Genomic DNA, 4,938 nt, shown 5'->3' with positions numbered 1-4,938 from the left:
TCAATTTTTTAAATTAACAATTAAAGTAGTAGTTCTTGGTACCAATGTGAGGATAAATGCAGACCCAGAAACAGAAGCGTGGGAGTCCTCAGTAAAGGACAATATAAAGAGGTCATCCAAATTATATTGAATATTTCTGTATTGATATAATTTTTAAAATAAAAGAACATTAGAATACTTCTCATATGGAACTTGAAGACCTCTGAGGATGTATCTTTGAACTACTAGGAATAGCATATTCTAATTTGAAAAATATTGAACTTGATAAAAAATGTCAAAGTTTCAATAATAAGGCACAATATATCTAACAATACTGGACAGTCTTATGGATAGAAAAGATAGGTAAATTATTAAACCATAGCCTAATTTGTTGGATGTTTATTAGTGGGTCAGTATCAACTTGGACAGAGGTTTCTAGTGTCATGGTTTGGAGCTCTGTCCTTAGATTTGTTTTATTCTATAATTTCATCCAAATCACAAATAAAAATGTAGAATATGTGCTAAACCAATATCAGTGATAAACTGGAGATGAAAATGAGTATGTTGCATAAAGAAATATCCAAAACAAAGTTTAAATCATCTCTCTCTTAAGATTTGATTCTTATGTCATCAGATGTCTATTCCACCCACTACCCCACCTGTTTGCAGTCATGTACTGACCCCCAGAAGATTACTCCTCTTCATTTTTGTCACTCTCTCCAGTAATACTCCTATCTTGATTCTTGGTGATTTCTTTATGCACGCAAATGATCCTTCCAACTGCCTGATTTTTCAGTTTCTTGACTTCCTTTCTTCCAGTGACCTTGTCTTTCATCTTACCTCAGCCCCCTATAGGTCATAACTTAAACCCTGTGCTTGTCAATAACTGAAACCCTTGTATGATTTCAATGTCAAGCTTTGACTGACTACCCCTTCCTTTAACCTTCCTAGCTCATTTCTTTCAGCGTCTCAATTCCAATAATCCCTTGAACCTGTTACCAGGAGAGGGGAAAAAAGTTATCTCGGTTCTATTTACCTGAAGAAAATGAATTTTTAATGAGAGACAGAAAGCATGATATAAACAGAAGATTTGATTAGTAAAGTAAAAAGGTGGTAAAATATAGTACACTCCTGAGAACTGGGGTCAAGCCAACCCAAGAGAGGAAAGAATGGTGCCACTCCTTTGTTTTTTCCTGTTCTTATATCTTGGCTTAGGGGGCGTTTTCATGATTGATTGATTAACTGCTCACGTTCCTTGTGCTCAGGCATGCCCATCCCTTTCGCACATGTCCCTACCCATGATGCACACAGAGAAACAAATCTAAGGGAGGGGGCTCAAACTGCAATGTTAATTACATTATAATGAGCATTGGGTCAAGTTAAGCCAGGTCCTTCTCTCTACTGAGCAGCCACAGCCTTCAGTTCTAGCCAACTTCTTTGCTGGCCCTCATTTAGAGAAGTTAAAAGTTTTTGGACCCCTTATCCTGAGCGCAGGTGTACTGTTATTTTCTGAGTTGCTCCCTCCACCTTCCTCTCCTCTTGCCCAGTGCTCACTTCTATCTAATTGCCTAACAAACCCACCAGGAGCAATAAAGTATCTACCCTATTTCCTTTTCACTATGTCATCACTTATGTCTTCACTTCCTTAGTTATTCAGCTTGAATTCCATAGTCAATCATTATATTAACTCCCTTGCCTATACTCTTCGGCCTATTTCTGCTTTCTCACGGTATTGTTCTCACTTGTCTTCAATCCTAGTTAAAACCAATTTTATGCCTCTTGCATGCCTGTACTTGTTTAGTTGACATGACTAAAGAAAAACACACAACTATACTGACTGATCTCAATTTATATTCATTATCATTAATCGTTAAGTGGGCCCTTAAGGCTGCCTAGCAATTATACTCCCACTCTGTTAGACTTAGATAATTATTTCATTCCTTTTTTCTTCTTAAACCTCTAACACTTCTTCCTTCATCCTCACTTTTAGTTTATGATCTTTCTTCCTCTTTTCCTGAGAATATAGAAGCAATAATTAAAGAACTTCCAAAAGCATCATCACCTTTTCTATCTACCCTTATGCATCTGTGACCATATACTCTGCTTTCTCCCCTGTTATTATGGATAAATCCTATGTACTTCTAGATAAGGTTAGGCTCTCAACTTGTGTTCTCAGTCTTTTCCCTTCTCTCCTACTCAAGAATATGTCCAACTATTTTCCCCACTTTTCATGCATCATTGATTTCTTCCTCTCTAATGGATTTTTCCTAATAATAAATAAACATGCTGTTTATATTCTATCTCAAAAAAAAAAACAAAACCAAACTCCCTTCTCTTGATCTCACTTCCCTTCAGCTATGTGCCATTTCTCTTCTTCCCTTTACCACAAAACCCAAAGAAAAATGTATTTATACACTTGATCTCCAATTCCTCTATTCCCATTTGTTTTTAATCTTTGCTAAATAAGCTTTTGCTCTTGCCACTCTATCACAACCACTCCTGTCAATATCATCCATGACCTCAAGTCTTCATCTTACAGATTTTCAGCAGTATTTGACACAGTTGAGCATGCCTTCCATTCACTTGGCCCAAAGAACACACTCTATTGGTTTTTCAACTATCTCTTGGTCCTTTTAATTCTTGTTCCCAGGTCATTACCTACTTGTGTTGGAATGCCATAGGGCTCAGTCTTTGTACTTCTTCTCTTTTCTATCTATATTCATTCTCTTGGTGGTCTCTTCCAAAATCATGCCTTAAAATACCATCTAAATGCTGATGACTCACAAATTTATATCTTTCTAATATTCATAGCTTAGGCCTCTTCCCTGAATACCTGACTTAAATATCCAACTACCAACTAACAAAGACCTAAATATTAACAGGTCCAAAATTAAGTCCTGATCTGCCCTTTCTTCAAAACCTTCTCTTTCCTAAGTTGTTCCCTGACCAACTAATGGCAACTCCATTCTTTTAATTGTTCAGGCCTGAGACTATAACCTTCCATTGATAGTGTACCACTATATATAGTGATAGGAGCCGTATCACTTATTTAATGGTTCTTGATATTAGTAAATTTAAAAAAAATATTGATCAACTACTTAGCTCAATATTTTAAGTAAGAGGACTTCTATTTTATGGTATCTAGGGTCAAGAAGATTGTCTCCATATTTCTGGGAACCATAATTTAAGAGGGCTATAGGTATTTGGAAAGTAATAGGAGGAAAGTAGCCAAGATATTGAGGGAAAGTAAAGCCATGTTTTATGAGGAATAGTTAAAGAAACTGAGGCTATATTTAATGTAGAGAAGAAAGAAATTGAAGAAGTGATATCTGTTATTAAATATTTCTAGAGTCCTTCACGTGGAAGGGAGATTACCATACTTGGGCTGTCCATCTTGGTTCACTTAGATCATTAGAGATGTGACAATGCTTTCTTCTTCTGAGAATGGATGGACTTGATGATTAGCCACTAGGAGAAAATGATACTGCAAGATTTACACCATTTATTTCCCAAGACATCATTTATATATTTATAACAAAAAAAAGAAAGAAACAATATCTTGAGATGTTTTACAGTCTTAATATCTTGCTGCATGTTCTGAGGATTTTTGTATGATTGTTACTTTGCAATATCTCTAGGTGTAGAGGAAACCCATCATTCAGTGTCCTAAAAGGAAATGTTTAGTTGGAAGTTACTACATCTCACATGAGAAGGAGATGAGCAGGTATCTCTTGGGTAGAGAAGTAGTGACAGGATCATGTCCCTTGACCCAGAATCTACATGAAACTTTTTCTGTCCACTCTTTAGACAGAGGGTTCTTTTCTGCTCAAGTGTGGAAAAGTTTCAGAAAAGAGATACTTCCTTCAAGGGCTAGAAAACAAATGGGAGTTAATGTGATATCTGTCACTCATAGTTTTGAACCTTTTACTCATGCTTATAAAATAACCTATTATTTAATTTTTGATCTAGCAAGGAGATAAGAGTCTTTCCCTGAGCTTCAGCCAAGAATTCCCAAGAAAACTTCCTTTAGGACCAATAGGTCAAAGTTGCAGCATGACTGATTTTGACTTACAATAAAAGCAGTTTTATCATTTTCCAGGATGTATTGCCTCTAGAGGGGGTGATTCTCAACTTTGGCTTCATTTGAAATCACTTAGGAAGTATTAAAAAATTCTGATTTCTGGGTCCCAACCACAGAGATTCTGATTTAGTTGTTCTGGTCTGGAGCCTCAGAGTGGAGATTTTTAAAAGCTCCCATGGATTTTCCACTGTGTAGCCAAGGTTGAAAACCTCTTCTCTAGAGGCATTTTACTCCATCTTGACATTGCTGGGGATAGGTAAGTGTAGGATATTGGGAAGGGGAGGCTTCATGTTTTAGATACATGCTGGAAGGCCACTTGGAGCACATGCTGTTGAGATAATTTAAGTAATAAACAGTTGATTGCAGTAGGTGGCCTTTTATATTTTTCCCAACCTTGAGATTCTATCATTTTATCAACCTACCACAATGCACATATATGGAGTCAAAGAAATATATATAAGGACACAAAAATTCCACTGAGATATATAAACGAGGGTGATTTTGCTAATATAACTGCATTCCTAGTTTCTGCCTCTTTGGGTGGGTGAACTATTCTATTTTTCTGGCTGCTTTTCTAATAAAACTGTGTACATGACACAGTTTTAAAAGACTACATTATGCACAGCATCATTGAGTCAAAGAGATGTTATTAGCCTGCTTGAAGAAGCTTCTTAACCAGCTGTGAGGGCTTGTTAATATACATTATGATGTTAATAGTGCACATGAGTATGTGTGAGTAGGTGGTAGGGGACAGAAATTTAAACAAAATTAAAAATGTGAGAGACTGCAGCACATGGGAAATAAATGCTCGTTGCCACTAGTCTCAATTATTTTTCATTATTTTCAAGGTCAAGCTGGCAATTTTTCACAACTTCTAC

The sequence above is a fragment of the Camelus dromedarius genome, chromosome 2 (genome assembly GCF_036321535.1).
Source record: "Camelus dromedarius isolate mCamDro1 chromosome 2, mCamDro1.pat, whole genome shotgun sequence".
Taxonomy (NCBI): Eukaryota; Metazoa; Chordata; class Mammalia; order Artiodactyla; family Camelidae; genus Camelus; species Camelus dromedarius.
The sequence above is the reverse complement of the archived record's forward strand: the minus strand, read 5'-3'. Positions refer to the sequence as shown.